Below are 19,525 nucleotides of genomic sequence, written 5' to 3'. Positions count from 1 at the left end.
AAAATCAAAAAAGATATGCAACAGTTGAAAAACCGATATGATGATGTCAACAGCCAATTAGGTGGCCTGGAAAAGAGAATGGACACAATGGGCAGGAATCAGGCCGAAAGTTCGAGTGCAATACAGGCGAAATTGGATGCAATCTTGACAAATTCTACCTCACAAGAAAGACCGGCAGCGGATCGCACGCAAGGCACCAGAGTTGACTTTGTGGAACCACAAAGGAACAAACGACAATCGACACCGTTGCCCTTAATCCGGGATACGGTGAGCATAGCACCAACAGCTGCTAAAACAATTATGAAGAATGGAACGTCAAGTACAACGACTGGCCCGGGGGACTCAACAGCTAACAGCAACGCAGGTCCGGATGCTATGACATGGGCAAGCACTTGGGAGATGATGAACAGGACTCTAGAGGCCTTCGCCACGAGGAACACTGACTCGAGCGATAGGAGGGACGGAAAATCGAGAAAAACTTTCAAGAAGCCAAAGGAATTCAAAGACGACTCCGATGGATGCATCGACACTTGGGTGGAAGTGATGAGATTACATCTAGAGCAAGATAACTTAAATGATGAAAGGCAAGCATGCACAGCCATACTCAGCAACCTGGAAGGCACGGCATTAAAATGCGTGGTTGCAAAGAAAGAAGAAGAGCGCGACACCGCGGACAAAATCTTCGAAATTTTGCTGAATCGATTCGGATCAGGCATGAAGGGTCACCAAGCGATGATGCGATTTGAAAAGAGAAGACAGAGGGATGATGAGTCAATTGATCGGTTCCTAGATGACCTTGAGAGCTTGAGAAGAAGGAGTGACCCAGAGGAGTCGACAAACAGAAGAAACTTTAGCATTGCCTCGAAGTTCATTGATGGGGTAAAGAGTGATGATTTAAGGACAATGTTAGCAACATACTACACATTGTCGAAAGGCAGCGCACCAACCCCAGAAGAAATGAGACAGAAATCAAGGGAATACATGCTGATGAAACCCAGGAGATACTCATATTCAGAAAACAGGAACACGCAAGGGGGAAGTCAACCCCAGAGGTCGTCATGGTACAAGCCGAGAGATGACATGGACAAGCGCAGATCATGCGCGAACTGCGGGTCGGCGGATCACCACGTGGCTGACTGCACAACATACAAACAAGGCATGAAGAGCCTAGGATACGCACCGGATGAGGAAGACATGAGCCAGATGGAGGAACACGAGTACTATAATGGCTTAATCATCAAGATAGGCGCTAGATGCTTCTTCTGTAACCAGGAGGGGCACTTCAGAATGGATTGTCCCTTGTTCTGGGAAGCGGTCAAGGACCAGAGTCACCCCAAACACAAGTTGGCATTAGCGGCGGTGCAGAATCAGCGGAACAGGCAAAACGAGTTTGAATCGAGGAACTTAGGAGCACCAAGCACGGAATTGCCAACGAAGACAGTGAAAGCTGTAACACATGTTAATGGTGCGATAGAATCCGCGGCCGGGAACTCTCTAGAGATAAATTATGAGAAAGCGGCGACGGAAGCAATTGCCAAAGTGAAACAGGATCTGGCTGCGAAAGAAATAGAGCAACGACTAAAGCTGGAGATCGAAAGACAGAATTTTAACGAAGCATTAACCGGATCGAACCAAACACCAGAGGCTGTACCGGGCTCAACAAAGACCGGGAATTGTAACACTGTAAAAATGGTGACGGGAAAGCCATTCGGCATATCGAAAATTGGGGCTAGAATAATGTCGATAATCACAGTGGGCGGCCACGAGGTAACCAGAAACTTGAGCGAACCGAGAGACCAGACAATAATGCACATTGACGTGTACGCAGATTACTTGAGCTGTATAAGCCCACAAACGACTTCTAGAGCGTTGAGAGCACTACTCACGAGAGGGGGCAGCAAGTCGGTACGTGTTGATAACAGGTATACTGAAGCTTATGGTCCACACGAGGTGATGCTAAATATAGATGGGATCAACATCTACACCAAGACAATGATAACATGTGACGAAGACCTAATTGGGCAAATCTACGTAGGGAAAGAAGAGTTGAAAGTGAGATCGATTGGACACTGCGCCATGCTTGAAGAAGATGCAATGCACATCGGGACGGAGGCAGATGTGACAGGGCACGTGCTAGATATAAGTGGCAAAAAGACTCAATTGCGTGGGTTACTGGATACGGGAGCAGTCTTGAGCGTCATACCAATCGAAACTTGGGAGAAGATGGGCTTTGACAAAGGTGACTTGATAGACTCGAGAATACGGCTGTCTGCTGCAAACAAAGGGGCCCTTCGGGTGCTGGGCAGGACGCCGATAATAGCCCTCAATTTGGGGGAACGTAACCTATGGATGAGCTTTATCGTGGTAGAAAACCTAGATGAATCTGACCAATTCATTTTGGGCAGAGACTTCATCAGGAATTTCAACGTAACGATTGACCTAAATAACGCAATGTTCAGGATACGGAACCCGGATAGGAGGTACGCAATCAAACCGGTAAATTTAATAATGGCAAATGAAAACAAAGCACCGGTATTCTTGAGTAGGAGGGTGAGGCTAAAAGCTAATGAAGCGGCAATCGTAAGTTTGAGGATGAAAAATTACAATGAACTAAGTGACAACAAGCAAGTGTGTATAGTTCCAAATCCTAATAGTCAAAGTGCTGCTGTTTTAGGAAGATCATTTTCGATAACGAAGAGCGGCCTCTGCGTCAGTGTCTTGTTGAATACCCTTGATATACCGATCACGATACAGAGAGGGAGGAAACTGGGATATGCTTTACCGGTTAAAACTCGATATGAAACAATTGAGAACTCAAAACAAAATGAAGTTGTTGATTGTCCCAATCACAGGGACAAAATTTGTATCTTGAGACGATTGCAGAAAATAAAAGATTCTTCAGGTCTTATTAAATCACTTAAGTCAGAAACGGATGATGGGCTGTCGAGCTGTTCGAACTTTCCAGAGCGACCCACACTAGATGAAATGCAAAGTGAAAAACCGGTCCTGCCGGAGATTGAACATTTGAGGGGCAAACTGGAAGATGAACAGCTCGAAGCCATCAAGGACGTACTAGAGCGGAACGAGGAAGTTTTTTCGAGGCATAAGGCGGATATCGGGTGTTGTAATTTTGTTGAACATGAAATAGAACTTGAGGAAAACGCGGTACCACACAGGGAGGGGGCGAGGCGCATGACCCCACACAAATCGGACGCGTGTAGAAAAGAGATCGAGACGTTACTAGAGTATGACATGATAGAACCATCCAAGTCACCGTGGGCGTGTGGAGTAGTGATGGCCAAAAAGAAAGGCGACCAGTTGAGGTTTTGTTGTGAATTTCGATACCTGAACTCCGTCACGGTGAAGGATGCCTATCCCATACCTAGGATTGATGAGAGCCTCTCGAAGTTAGGTGATGCAAAATTTTTTACGACTCTTGATTTAGGCTCGGCCTTTTGGCAAGTACCACTAAGGAAGCAGGACAGGGACAAGACAGGGTTTGCCTGCGAGCTGGGTCTGTTTCAATGGAAACGGATGCCGTTTGGACTTTGCAATGCCACAGCCACGTTTCAGCGGTTGATGGCACACGCGCTGATAGGTGTAACGAAGAAGTATGGCAACCTGGTAATGTGCTACGTGGATGACGTGGTAATAGCGACGCCAACACTGGAAGACCACATTGAGAGACTTGACGAAGTGTTTGCATGCATGAAGAGGTCGGGGCTAAAGTGTAAACCATCAAAGTGCGAGATACTAAAGGACTCAATAAAATACTTGGGCAGGATGGTAGACAAGCACGGCATCAGACCTGATACGGACGCCGTGGAAGCAGTCCTGACCTGGAAATCACCGAAGACAGAGCACCAGTTGATGAGCTTCCTGGGTTTCGCTAACTATTATAGAGAGTTCATCAAAGGCTATGCAGACAAAGTATACCCGATGCAACAATTAATGAGACACAAGGGCAAGAAGTTCACGTGGAACAACGCGGCAGAAGAGTCATTCCAGAGAATAAAGAAAGAGCTATGTGAGGCACCAGTACTGGGTATGCCGACTGAGAAAGGGATGTACGTGCTGGACACGGATGCGTCGGTAGTCGCGATTTCTGGTGGGATTCTCCAACAAGAACAAGAATGGAATGGGAAGACAGTCTTGAGACCAATAGCGTACGGGAGCAAAGTCCTGAGTGACACGGAAATGAAGTACGGAGCACCGAAAGCAGAGATGTTCGCGGTGGTTACCTTTGTCGAAAAATACAGGGCATACCTGGGCAGTGAGCCATTCAAGTTGCGAGTCGACAATCGAGCACTGAGTTGGCTGAAAACGTACTCAATGGACCAAAGTTACATTGGGAGGTGGATAGTTCACCTGGATGGATACAACATGATAATTGAGCATAGAACACGAGATAAACATCAGAATGCCGACAGCTTGAGTAAGAAGACGGAGTTCTATGAGAGACAAGAGCAAAGAGAGGCAGACAGACCTGAAATCAAAGATGGCTTCTCATTCATGGACAAGGAAACGTACGACAGTCTTCCACTCACGAGATGGCTGGACAAGTCAGGCAAACCGCTAGAAGATCATCCTGAATTGCCTAAAGAGCCTCCAGAGAAGACCATCTTGAAGAAGAGCAAGAGGATTCCGATTGAGATTATACTCAAGTCGAAGATCGTGAAGGAGACGCTCAAGGCAAAAGGCTATGATCTTAACCAGGTGGAAGCAGGAACTGCACAGATAGATGATGACTTAATGAGGTTGCTCGAGAAACTATCAGATGATAAGCCCGTGATCCAGGAGAAGGGTCAAGAGAAACCGGAATTCACTATACTTCGGAGAAAAGAGACAATGAACGATACTGACTCATCAAGAGGAAGCGTCACTGACAGCAAAGATGTCGTGCGGTCACTAGTTGACAAAATCCCCGAAGACATTCTGGAGCAGACCAAGGTTAGGAAAAAGAAAGTGACGTTCAAGGAAGATACTGAACACCTGGGACTAGGTCAAGAGTCCGGGGAGTGTTCCAGGTTCACGGAAAAAGGAACCGGAGAAGGAAAATTGTCCGGGGAGCGTGAAGGATGGGATGAAGACTCGGATGAGAGCAGCGAAAACCAAGACAGTCTGTTCATGATATTGGCGGAAGAGAAGACAAGGCGCCACGACAGGGAGTTACAGACGGATCCATCTTCGGGAACATACAACATGGACATACAGGAGATGCGAGGTGGTGAGGAACTTGAGAAAATTGCGGTCGCAAGGAAACCATTCAGGGAACTATCATGCAACTCAAACATCAGAACGAATCTGGTGCCAGAAGATGATATGAAAATCGTGAAAAGGATGATATGCGTGAAACTGAGTGATGACATCCACAACCCTGGTGAGATGAATGGACAGATCATGGTGCTAAAGGAGCATGTCAAGGCGAGATATAGGCTGTCAGACCTAATAAGAGCCCAGAAGAATGACAAAATGACAAGTAACCTCTCCAAATGGATCCAGTCGGGGGTCAAGGAGAAGGGGGAACTTGAGGAAGACAGCTACAAGATCTTGAGCCAGTTCTACAAAGAAAAGAAAGACTTACTTTATCACACAGCTGATGGAGTGGTAGCGTGCAAGAGGAGAGATGAGGAAAAGATATTACACAAACACAACCTCATCATACTACCACAATTGTACCAGACAGAGGTGCTTTTCAGATCACACGACCAGATGGGCCACCAGGGGATAGACAAAGTACAACAAAGGATACTTCACAGATTTGATTGGCCAGGAATGAGAAAAGCTTACGAGAGATGGGTGAATGCCTGCCTGGCATGTCTCCAGGTAAAAGACCCAAGGAAGATGAAGTTTCCCCTCAAGTCCGTTGAGAGCTCGGAGTTCAATGAAGTGGTGCAGATAGACCATCAAAAAATCTGCATGACAGAGTCGGGATATAACCAGATACTGGTTATAATAGATCACTTCACAAAGTTGGCGGAAGCGGTTCCGTGCCAGACAGCCTCGGCCGAAGAGACATGTGATCATCTGATAACGCATTGGATATCGCGGTATGGTTGTCCAATGACTTTCCAGTCGGACAACGGCAAAGCTTTCGTGGGGGACTTGACAAAAGAATTGATGAAGAGATCGCACATTGCTCAAGCACACTCGACGACCTATCATCCACAGACCAATGGGTTGGTAGAGAGACAGAACAGGACATTGGTCAACATGTTAAGGGTGTACTGCTCAAGATACATGACGGACTGGGACAAATATCTGCCACAGGTAGTAGGAGCCTACAACAGTACACAGCACTCAACGACGGGCATCAGTCCTTTCATGATGTTGACGGGCAGGGAGAGAGCAATGCCTCTGACATTCTTTTACCCGGAATACGAAGGGAAAAGGACGTCGCCTCAGGCATACGTGAAAGAAGCGATCAAAAGACAACAGGAGTTGAACGAGCTATGCAGGAGGAACACGGCGCAAGCGCAAATGAGGCAACGCAGGAAATATGACGAAAAAATATTATGAGCAAAGCCATATGAAGTGGGCCAATACGTGTGGGTCTTCCAAAATGTCATACCGCCCAAGGGAACAAAGAAACTACTCAAGAAGTGGAGGGAACCATTCATGATAACGGAGGTTCATCAACAAGGACGGTTCTATCGCTTGAGTACTGGGCGAGCGGCACATTATGAAAATCTGAAGCCTCACGTCCCGTCCCCAGAAGATTGGTGCATACCGAAGGACATGGAGGGTCTTGAGTACCTGGTGGTAGAGCCAGCGTGTGAAGTGAATGAAAAAGGCACCAGAGAGAAAAATGATGGTAATGAGAACTTGAGTTTGGACGACAACGAAAAGATAGGAGGGGAGTCTGATGCAGGATCATTTGTAGAAGAAGACTGGAACGACCCGGAGCAAGATGAGGTGCCAAAGTGGATGGAGCCGGATCGACCGACACCACCGAAAACCAGGACTGGCAATCGTAAACGCACCAGCATGAGGTACAACAGGTACGGGGATGACTTCTTGATCGATAAGATACAGCCAGACAAATTGGGCGAGGAACTACTGAGCGCAGGCGAACTGGAAGCCGGAGAGGAATGGCAGGTCATTGACGATGGTGGACACTATCCGCAGGAAGACCACTCGACGCCGGAATTAGAGACGGATCTCGAGCAGAGTGAGATAGAGAGGAGGGAGAACACGAACTTGAGGATACTAGAGTGGATGCGCGATGTCAAAGACGAGAGCCACGAAGGACAAAGCATTCAACAAGTCGATGTATCAGCGGCAAATTACATGAAGACAGAGGATCCTTTTTTCGGATGGACGGCAACAGACAGGCCACTGGACATTCCTCAGGACAATTCAGACCCGACAACATCGACGGGGACGTCGATAAATATTTTTGTCCGGGGAGTGGGGGTAGGACTTACCCACACCAAAAATTTGATGATAAAGAAGCTCAAGGAAGTGAGAGAAACAAGCGAATTGGAACTGGAAGAACAAGAGCCGGAGCCTACCATAGGTCGGAATTTCAAAACGAAATTTGAAATACCCAATGAGTACTCGGAGAACATCATGATAACGGATAGTGACTTCATCCTGTCAAACAGGACTAGCGCGATCTGCATCACGGCGGACATGAGTTTCAAATCAAGATTGGAAGCTGACTTCAGAAGAGAGTACCAGAACGTGGAGTTTCTGTTCAGACAGAGACCAGGACTAGGAGGGATGGCAGCGCTTCCACCGTCAGTAGCACAAGTCCCTGGCAAATATCTGTGCTTCCTAGTGACGAGGGTCAATGACAGGAAAACAATTGATCCCGAACACGTGATGTTGGCACTAACAAGACTACGAGACTTCATGACTGAAAGAGGAATAACGGAGGTCTCAATGCCGGTGTATGACCCAAACAGGGGCAAACTGAGCTCGAGGGAATTGTACGCTATCCTACATGTAGTCTTTGCAGAAACTGAGATAATGGTGTATCTGCACAAAAAATACTACTTGAGCATCGCCTGAGTTGGGGACACGGGGGTCTCGAGTTGGGTGTGAGGGAGGAGTCTTGAGTTAGGTACTGGGGTGCGGCACAGGTAAAGGGATCTTAAGACGTGATTGGCATGACAATTAAATTTTAAAAAAGAATTAACGGTGCTAAAACATAAAATGAATCTGCATGCTTTTAAGGAAATTCCAATTGAATCGTTTTAAATAGAATGAAAATGATAAAATTTTAACCATACTGGTAAAAAAGGGGGGGTTTCTAGGTTAGGAGCATGACATGTTAGGTCTTAATGTGGTTTCTGTTTTCAGATCAAGTTTGAAAAACAAAGTTGAAAATCCAACTACACTCAAGCGAGAGACAGAAAGAGAAATCTTGATTGAACTCGCGATAATCGACACCTACAGCAAGTGTTTGCAAGGGAACATTTCTAGAGAATTCTTGGGTTGGGTAATACTTGAGTCGGTAAGGTAATTCTTGAGCTGGTAAGGTAATTCTTGAGCTGGTTAACGCATACCTGTATACATCCCGAAGTCACAAAGAATGGCAGACAGATTCTGGAAGTCCATGCCCGCGGCCCTGAAGAAGCCTACTGTTGATGAGCTGTACAGACGCCTGAGGGACCTGGACTATACCCAGATAGACGAGAGAATGGCGGTAATGCTGAATGCCATCCTCCAGTTGGAAGACCAGGGTGAATGCAGGGAGTCTGCGACGGAGGCTGTCTTGATGATCGGCTGCACCACCGAGGGTATATCAAACCAAGAACAGACCAGATGGTTGTCTTGGAATGTGGATGGAGGAGTAAGGGGCTTTGACATGGCAAGGAATCCTGGCCTGAGTAACAATACCGAATATGGCGCAGGGGAATTCCCACTACCAACTAGGCCAACAGCAAGATCTACAGGCCAAAGCTCGAGTAAAGTGCTATCAATGACGCGAGCACAACAGACGACCGAGGCATTCCCGGATCTTGGTGTTCTAAAGAAAGAGCTCGAAAAGACGCAGAAGGAAAGGAATAAGGCGAACCTCGATCGGGATCAGGCAAAGCTGGATCGAGAGAAGGTTCAGCTGGAAAGGGACCAGGCGGTCAATGAGCGAGATCAGACTCTGAGGTTGCTTGAGATGCTAAAGGCTGAACATCAGCAGGAGCTAAGGGTGCGGGAGAATGCCGCGAATTGTGAACAACTGAAGTCGGAGTTGGAGAGAATAGAACAACGACAACGCGAACTTGACGCACAAAAGGGAGCCAGGCCGAAAGAGCGAGTGGTTACCAGCTCGAGACCAGAGTCACGCATGGAGGTGGATGAAGTCCCCAGAGAAAGAGCACGGTTCAACCTTGACCGCGAGGCCCGGGAACACATGAGTGAAGGGTTGGAAGTCTGGATACCGAATGACGCAACGTCTTCCTTGCGTAGCCTAGAGACGCAACCCGTACGCCCGCTGATGGATGTGGTGCTGCCGGGATATACCCCAACCTCGACCTCGAGTGACAGTCAGGTGAGCGGCGGCTCATCGCGTCTGAAAGAGCTGGGCGAGAAATTACGGCAGAAAAGTCGTGAAAGTTCGGCAAGACCGGAGCTTCCCCCGACTTGGAGGGAACAGCCGGTCAGGAGCGTCGTGATCTCGAGTTATAAGAAAAACACAGAGAGGAGGTACCACAGGCACAATCGGCTGGATTGGAATGCGGAACAGAAAGCCAGGAGGGACTCCTTTCATGATGCAGCCTGGGTGGAGTATCTTGCGCCACCCCGTCTGCCAGAAGGTGCGGTCCACCTGATCATAGGGGACAGCCTCGTGCGGGTGTTGACCCGGATCCGGTCGCACTGGCAGACAGGAATCTTGAGTTTCGCTGGAGCGGCCACGCCACAGATGTTGGCGACGCTTGAGATGCTAGGGATGACCAAAGTGTACACGGTGACCTTGATGATTGGAACTAACGATGTGTCAAGGGGATAAGCAAGGAAAATAACGAGGCTGCACGACAAGATGAGTTGCCTTCTTGAGGAGCTGAGGATCCAGATGGACCCCATCCTGTTGACGGTATGTACCATCCCCTATAACATGATGTTTGACCAGCACGCCTTGGAGATGAACGAGAAGGTGCGGAACCTAAACAAGGTGATCCGAGATATCCACCGGAAAAGTGTGCTCCCTGTCAGACTGTTGGATGTGGCGGAGCGCATGGAGAAAAAGGGATTCCCTGAAGACACCTCCAATGATGGGATCCACTTCGATAGGCCGGGGGGAGCGGAGTGGCTGAACGACGTCTTCCAAGAACACATAAACACGCTAGAGGCGGATCTGCTAGAGACAGCCCAATTCACGTTAGGACCACCCCCGAACCCACCATTCCTTGCCTCAAGGGCCTTGTCTGCTCGCTTGGGAACGAGAGTTGACACTGGAGATAGTTCGAGGAGCAACCAGACCAGATTGCAGAGTGTCACGCCAATGGAGTCTGAGGAGGTGATGTCATCAACACCTCCAGGCTCGGCGATATCCTCTGTGGTAGTGGCAGAGAAGAAGCGGGAAAAGAGATATATGGAGACCGCTCGCTTGAGATATCCTGAGAAGGTGAAAGAACTGGACCTAGAGGGTTTGGAATGCAGGCGAGAATTGGCGGAGACCCTGGGGATTGAACGAGTGTCGCACGAGGATTTAAACAGACATCATTGCGTGGACTGGTTGAAAGCTCATGAGGCACACTTCTCGAGAACGAAATTGATGGAGACCGCAGATCTGACCGGAATTCCCACAAAAGCGATCATGGGACCCATTAACTACAGACCTTTCAAGCTGTTGGGGAGTCCTGGACTCATAGTGGAACCCCCCAAACACCGAACAAGCATCGCCAGGATCAGGTTGGCGACCCCGGCACAGTTGAAAGTGGCGGACAAGCTACTCAATCCGGGGGGAATGGAATTGCCAGATGCCGCTTACGAGAGCTCGAAGTTGGCGGCAGATCCCAGGTACGGGAAGCCCTGTGGCAGCACCCAGCTGGCCAAAACCCTGGCAGTTTATGATAGAGCAGATCCAGCTGCTGCGAGAGTAGTCATTGTGGCGGGATCGGACTTCGAAGGAACGTCTCCCAAGATGTTCTGGCCGGAGACTCTGATATACTCTTTGCCAGGAGCTGAATTAAACCAGATGTTAACTCTGGTGGTGGCAATAAAGTCGGAGATGCCCTGTGAGCCTGAGTTGCTATTGTTTGCAGGAATGAATGATCACCTGCACGCGATGGGACTTCTTGAGCAGCTAAAGGGCAATGAAATTCCGACCTCGAGGAAGATATGGGAAGCCATTCAGGCGTTGTTTGCAGCGATGAATGAAGTGCAGGAGAATGTGGTCTCGAGATTTGGATCCAAGACGAAGGTGGTGTTCACCACATCCCCTGGATACGCGAATATGCCACCTGCCCTACAATTCGTGTACGCGGTCTTGATCCTAATAGCAGAGGGGAACGAATGGCGGATTCTAATGGCAGCCCCCAATCGGGAGTTGGAGCCATCGAACCTGAGGCATCGCAAGTCAGAATTGGCGGCGGCATGGGCGGACATATCTCATGCACTGAGGGGCTTTTATGGACTAGCCGACATCCTGATTGTATTAGACGAGGTGCTCTTGCTAGAGATATCGAACTTTGCCAGGCAACTTAAGTTCAGCCCAGTCATTGGGGACGATCACCCGGCGATAAGCCAATTGACGGCCAGCTTGTGGTTTCGGAGCATGGATGTGAAGATCACAAATTCCACCAGCAAGTCTAGAGGTCCTAGTAACGAGAGAAGAAATGTGGCTGAGACGGAAAAGCAATTAGAATCGATGAAATATCGCTTGACGCAAGAGAATGGCTGGTGGCCATTTTTGACACCAAGGCTGGAGAACGCCACGAATAAGACGAGGGAGGAAGCACCACCCCTCGTGAAACAAGTCTGGAGTTTTCTGGAGAAACAATTGGAGCTGGCCGAAGTAAGAGACATGACGGTGGCTAGATTCGTCTTGGCCGCCAATGAAGTGACGATTGGAGGGTTCTGGAGAGAGCACGCCAAGGGTGAGCTGAGGACTAGGAGGGATCACGAGATTCTCAAGTTCTTGAGTCCTTGCTGGGAAAAGGAATTCATGGCAGGAATGTTCGGCACCACGGCGACTATCTTTGGAGCCTTCGTGCAGGAGATACTGGGCATGCCCATCAGCCTGCTCTTGGCTTTGTATCTGATCTATCCCAGATACTTGTTCAACATGGGCCCAGCATACATGTTTAGTCGAGGAGTAGAAACACTTCGAGTTGATGGGTATCTGGCACTATTACTCTTGACCCATGGGGAATTGGTGTCGTTTCATCAATTGATGGAATATGGAGAGCCTCTGTCTATGGGGAGAGTCCACTCGAGCATTGAAACCTACTCCTACAAGTGTGCCGCAGGATTGAAGACGTTGTTAGTGCAATACCTCATGATGCAGAATCGGCACATGACGGTTGAAGATGAGAATCCAACCTCGAGAGAAGAATGGAAGAAGATGAATAGAGGGATGCCTCTGTTGACGGACTTATGCCTGGCAATGAGGTCGGACCCTATGGGGATAATCCGGGGCCTAGAGGAGATGGTGACCTGCATTTATGGTCCAGCAGTGACGTACGCATTCCCAGATCCCCTGGTGACAACGTATCGTCACTCTGTGACGCACTTGAGTCTTATCAGCATACTGGATGGGACGGCGCTCAATTGGTGTCAGCAGGAGGTGCTTATAACGCGAATGAGCAACACGGTACTCTTTGGAAAAGTGAAAGATGCCGAGCTGATAGTGTACAACTTCAGGGGGCAAATGCAGTGTAGAATGGGAGGCAAGCGAGAGGGGCCCCATCGAAATGTATCCCAAGTTTTGGAACTTGAACCCATTGACGGCAGACGGACGAGAGATCTTGAGGATTCCTGCTTGGAAGGAATGCTTTGCGCTGGTCAAGAGGGAGCTGGAGGCCATAATGGAGAAAGAGATCCTCCCAGCCACCATGCCTGAGTACCCGATAGTCAGGAGGATGACCTCGGGAATGAACAGCCCCTTGGTAGTTCCCTCCATAATGGCGAGGATGACGACGGAGGAAATGCAGAAGTATTTCACTGATGGCTGGGACCCCCTGTTAATCGGCTACACGGCGGCGGTCTACTTCCATACTAGCGAGGCGAAGGTAAATTCGTGGACGACGCAAGCGAAAAAGATGAGAGGTTCGCAGCCCCCCGGATATGAGGTGCGAAAGGTCTTGAGAGTTCTTGAGCAGGAGGGACTTGAGAACATGCTACCCATATGGGATGATGGCAGGATGATCATGATGGAGGGGCACGTCGCATTGGTGGACGACATGAAATTTGCAACGAGAAAATACAGGGCACCCTATGGCTTAGAACAGGTGGAAGTGAGACAGGAGGGAAAAGAACTAGATGCAGCAGGTCAACTGCACGTAGCCCTGACGGAGTACAAGAAATTGGACCCTACGACACCATCACCACTGTCAGTGGACACGCCTGGAGACAAGAGAAGTGGACCCGTCGAGGACCGGTTTAAGAAAATTCTCGAGAGAAGGAGACATGAGTCAGAAGAAGAGAATATGGATGAAACTCTCAGTGAAGCCGGTGAAGACATGGAAGTGGGGAATACACCTGAACCAGGGCCATCAGGGGAGGAGCTCACCACTCAAGAACTGTTGAAAGACTTGAGCGAGGAGAATTGGGCAGATACTGCCACACCACCTCTGAATCCGTCCCCCCGGAAGAATCTGGAATTGCCATTGGCAAATGAGACCTTCAATATGGGGATGATACTCTTGAGCTCGGAGGAAAGGGAAAGGAACACTTTCGAAGGGAACAGGGACATATTCCTGGGGTCCCTGAAGGACGATGCTTGGCAGGAGTTCTTGGAAGAATTCAATCAAGAAGCGGGCAGCGAGACGACGCTGGACAAATTCAAGGAGGAACTGTGGGACACAGTCGTAAGATTTGGAGAACCGCTTCTGATAGGAACGGGCCTGGATGAGAAGGCGAGAAAAGAGCTGCTGAGCAAGCTGGTAGAGCTGAGGAATTCACGATCGAAGACTAGAGAAGAAAAATGTGAGGACAGCTCTACTCTGAGACAAAAAACTGTAGATAAAATAGTTGATGATATAAAAAGGGATAAGGTTGGGACTAGTAATATGATTAAAAGTACTAATATCCTTAAGGCTCGAGCAGGGGGAGGCAAGAGTTGGAAGGATTGGGGGTAGACAGAGAGGTCGAATCAGTGATGATAGCTACAACACCCTCAAGCAGAGATGTGAAGACTCGCAAGAGGAAGAGAGAAGTGGAGGGATTGGGTAGTCCTTCAGTGGATGCTGTTTCGGAAGGAAACTTGAGAGAGACGGCGCCCATGGTTTTGGCTCGATGCAAGACGGCGGCATACAAGAGCAGCTCGGAGCTCAGAAGACCACTTGATGTAGAGAGGGAAATAGAGGTTTCCACCAGTTCGACATCGGAGGAAGACTTTAAGCCTCAGAAGATAAACGTAAAGAGAGGTTCAACGAACGGACAGACATGGGAAGTGGATGTCGGCAAGGAATGGATCTCGAAGGCACACCAGGCCACGGTCAAGCAAGTGACGAGTGATCCATTGGAGAGGAACAAGACGAGGAACACCTCCCGGACGTGGTGGGTGGCCCTCGAGACATTGAAGGAAATGGAGGACTGCTTAAAGAAATTGGACAGAGGAGTAGCTCGCAAGCGACGCAATTGGGCCACCCAGCAAAAGGCCGAGGTTAATAAAATAGAAGTGGCGAATCAGCTGAAGAGGTCCTGGCAGAACTTGTTGAAGGATCATTTTGAAGAGGCAATGAGGACATCCTCATCAGCACCACCATTAATGGCGAATCCCTTCGTTAGAACTGCAGGACAACTAATGTTCACCTGGAGTCTGGTGGGAATAGAGTTGGAGACATTGACCTCGTATGATAGACTGAAGTTGGGAAGCAAAAAGTTAGATGTGTATCAAGCATTGATGCAACACGTGGCTAGGGACAATTCAGGCTTGAGCCTGGCTAGGAGGAAGGATGCCACATGTTTCTTGAGATGGAAAATGTCAATGATGTCTGATAGTACCATCTTGGCATGCCACCAGAGAGCAAGCGGAAGTAAAACCGTGGAAAAAAGAGTCTCAACGATCATCTTAAACGTGTATCAGAGTACTGGTATAGAAAAAGAAGATGGTTCCAGACTGTCCCTAGAGAACCACAGAAAGCTGGACGAGGTACGGAGATTTTATAATAAGAAGTTCGAAGAAGAGCATGATGTTCACCGTAACCTGGCCTCGTCAGAGCAGTACTCGAGGCCGAGCGAGAAGGGGGAATACCAATACGTGTCAGGAGTGATGGGAATAGCCTACAACCCCTTCTTAGACTCAGAAACAGGAGGCGCTCACAGGAACCACGAGGTGGCGGAGCTACTGAAGTTTTGGACAGAAAGAATAATGGAAATAGAAACGGTAGAGAAAGAGGGGCCGAGCCTGGGCCTGATTCTTGAGAAAACACCAGAGGTGGTAAGCATACCGCGTTCGAACAAGAGAGTTGAAGTGAACATGGGCGATGGAAATGGCTTGTTAATCACGAACTTGGGAGTGGTATGGAAGCTTTTAAGACCCTCCTGGTGTCCACATCCCCACGCGAGTCTGATCGAGGAAACCACCGAGCGAGTGAGGCTAGCACCAACGGAAGATGAAGATCTGGCAAAGTTGAGTGTGTTGCACAAGCTAATCTCACCTCAGACGCAGGAGTCAGGCGAAAAGACGAGCAAGCTCGAGTCGGCAATGAAGATGGAGCCGGGTAGCTGTCTGGATTCGACGTGTGGGAACGGAGAGCACACCTGCGATGGACGGCCATGTGTCAGAATACTGTCCTTTCAAAAAGAAGACCTGGTCACTTGGTTTGAAGACATCACGGAAAGGGAGAAAAGTGAAGTGCAAATAGTAGCGGAGTGTTACGCGAGAACTACGGTGAACATAGCAACAGCTCTCGGATTCTTCTCGAGAATGTGTAGTCTGCAGTCACTGGAAAGACTAGAGTCTGAACACCATTTAGTGACGGCGTTGAGCGTGGAATCATGGCCGGGAGTGTTGCAGGTGACTCAAAAGCATATCCGGAGCTGGAAGGTTGGTCTCGAGGCAGAAATGGGGTTTCCCATGAGCGAAGCTTATGGCCTGCCATTGAACGCAAAATCCCTGATAGGGTCAATGATGGCCAATTTGTGCGGAAGCCACTACCCACTGCACATGGCGATGGTGGAAGCATCCAGCCAGAGAATATTGGTAGACAAGGCCTTCTCAGTGCCCAAGTGCGTGAGGTTGGCTCGGATATCGCATCACTCGCACAAGTTGTTGAGAAAAATCAGAGGTATAGTACCAAAAGAATTGAGAGATGACTTGAGTGAAATCTGGGGAGAAGAACTTTTGAAGTTGGAGAGTGAGAATACCAGCGATCACGAGAGACAAAACGTGATCGGAAAGCCTGTGGGAGGTGCTCCAAACATGGAAGATAATGACACGATGCATGAGAAAATGATGGAGCTTGAGCCTCTCTTGGAAGCCTCGGGGGAGCGTAACCTCAGGAGCATTGAGATTACCCATGGAGAATGCCCATGCCACTGTTTGGCACAAACGGTGTGGTATCCAGATCACAAGAACCTTTGCCTGGTGTGGGATATGGAAGAAATTCGCTCGATCGGACTACCGGATTACCGGCAGAAGGTGACGCTCTTAGTAGTGAGTACGATGTTGGCTCTGAGATGGATAGAAGAGAATGTGACGAAGTATCGGGAAGCAACGACGCCAACGGCTGAGTCAATATACGCGATAGACTACAGCAGGAGACTCGAGTTGTTTGAGACTGCGTGCAAAGTATTCGCCATACCGACGGAAGTCAGACACATATGGAGTCGTTTGAGGTACTTTCCATGGTTTCGGGCGACACTGACGTCTTGGTTGTACATGACAACGAAAGATCACATGAGAAAGCATCAAAAGGAGTATCGACAGTTCCAGGCCGAGATTGGGCCAGAAGCTTTCAAGAGACCCCTGTTAACCCATCGAAATGCGATCACAACAGGATGGAAGAGAGTGGGTAAAATGTCTAGAGACAATACCAAAGCGAGGGAATCGATACTAGAGGAGGACCTGGCAAAGAACGTGAGCTTGAGCCTGCACAACTCCTTTTGTTTGAACCGGGAATCTAGGGTGAAGGCACTACCCAACCAGGCAAAGAGGTTCCAGGAGCAAAGAGAATGGATGCGATCCTATGAACAGCTGAAGGCTTGGGAGGAAATCGTGATTAGCTCCGATGATGAAGAAGAACTGTTGAGACAGTTTGCCGTATCTAGTACTTCAGGGTGCAGCACCTCCAAGGCGAAGAGTGCGAGGTGTGTGGATGGTTCGAATGGATCTTGAGTCTTGAGAGGGAAAGGGGGCTTGAGTGTGGATCCGGGTGAAACCTGGGTTCACGAAAAAGAAATTTTAACAAAACAAGATATTGTTATTAATATGCTATATCTATTATATAAACGAAAATGCTGCATGACAATTTCCTAATTGAATGGGACAAAAGAAATTTTAAATAATTGGCTTGAAAAGCGAGAATTCATAGGTGCAGGTGTGTGCAGATTTTGATTGCTGTTTAGCGATAGTGTGAAAATTTTACATGGCCGTGAATTTTGGGGTGTAGATAAGCTTAAGTCTGCTGCAAACTTCTGTAAATGACCACTGGCACTGTACCTTGAGAAACACTCGGTTTTCGGGGACTCACTGGCAGAAGACAGCACGCGATGAGGACATCGATCTTGAGTCCGGGGAGTATGTGCCAGTCGGTCATATTTGGAAGTTTGACCTTGAGAAAAGCAAGAGCACTTGATTTTGGGATGAAATTAAGTTCTTCAAAAAATCGAATGGAGCATGTCATGCACGATTTTCTTGCGATAACTGAAAGTCAAAAGAGAGAAGTCAGAACAATCGAGTGACAATCGCGGGAAAGTTGCAAGAAAAATCGGTAGGAAATTGCTATTCGCAATTTCCGTCACAGCAATAACCTAGAGTAGAGCTGTCCCATTCGAAACAGAGACAAGAGTATTCCCACGAACTGGATTATTGTGACTTGACTGGAGTACTATTCTAAACTGGACTAGAGTGAACCTTCGGTGGAAAGGTGGACAGCTTGAGTGTCCCAATGGTTCACGAGAAATTATAGTCTAGAGTACGAACTTGTTCTTGTTGTTAAAACTGACAAACATTAAACTCATTTTAATTACATTATTTGATTCTCGAGTTGATTACCGACTTGATTACTCCCAGTTCTTGAGCGTGCTACGATGTGAGTACAAATTTAAATTTCTAGAGTGTGTTTTATAATTGTTATGTTGAGGTGAGGCGAGTTTTAGGTTGATCCATCTGAAATGGATCAAAGTTCCACTGTCTAATAAAAAGTAACTTAACGGATTGTTCCAACCCGGTTTTTAACGGCGTTCATGTATTTTGGGTATCTAGAGACCTAAATATGAGGACGTTCTTAATTCTAGAGTGGGGGGATATTTTGGTAGTAGCCTTTAAGCTGTAACGAGTCGTAGTCTCATGTCACAAACGAACCGAATTGGCTCCGACTGATTTGAGGTGGAAAAACACAAGAGATAGTGTCCCTGACTCTTGAGCCAATAGTTATAGGGCCTATTTTTCTTAAGCCTCATGTGTGACTGCAGTAGACGAATGTTACAATAAGGCGAAACAAAGAGTTATTTAGAGCACCAAGTTTTCTGTTAGGGCACCAGGTAAGGTCGGCTAGCTTTGCACCTCTGTACGAGTAAACCGTGGCTCCGACATATCTGGGGCTGCAGTACTTGGTCCTTGAGGTTCCTATTACCAGTTTCCTGCTCAATGTGTGAAGCCACTTCGGCCTGTACTTCGGCACGGACATTCACAAAACAGGGTACAAAAGAGGCAAAACAAGAAAAAGAATAGATTGTGAAATGGATTGTAGAGAACTGGATTTTAAAAAAACTAATAACAAAAAAGAAATGAAAGCGATTACAACCTGGTTTTTGACGGGTGGAGGTTCCGGCGGGGATGCCCGGGTAGAGGTGGAGTATTGGTGCTTGACGAGCATGTCTCTAAAATCCCGTACCGGGCCTTCTTACAAGCGTACCATTATGAGTGTATCATATCACATGAAACTATTCAATAAGTTTATCACAACAATTAGGCCCAAACAAGGCCAAACTTCCAGATATGACCGACTGGCACAATATATCATGTCTTCAAGACCTGATGTAATTCGAAGGTATATTCGTAATCCGTATAAATAGTTTCTACATGTTTCCATTGTTGATTGTGTCAATTTTTTAAAGATAGATAACCATTTGAAGTGTGCTTGATTTTCTTTTTACAAATCCGTATTGAAAATTAACATAGTTTTTTTTGTCAATAAATACTTTTCCATAAAATTTGCACTCGCTTCATGTTTTTAACTATCAATATGCA

General features: G+C 47.8%; 1 protein-coding gene across 2 annotated transcripts in view; it reads right to left on the bottom strand.

The window, feature by feature from the left end:
• The window catches only part of LOC134843621 (kinesin heavy chain-like), a 405,881-nt gene that overhangs the window by 255,190 nt on the left and 131,166 nt on the right, over positions 1–19,525 (bottom strand). The window lies entirely within an intron of this gene.

The sequence above is a fragment of the Symsagittifera roscoffensis genome, chromosome 4, assembly GCF_963678635.1.
Source record: "Symsagittifera roscoffensis chromosome 4, txSymRosc1.1, whole genome shotgun sequence".
NCBI lineage: Eukaryota > Metazoa > Xenacoelomorpha > Acoela > Convolutidae > Symsagittifera > Symsagittifera roscoffensis.
Note: the sequence above shows the minus strand (reverse complement) of the source record. Positions and strands in the feature narration are given on the sequence as shown.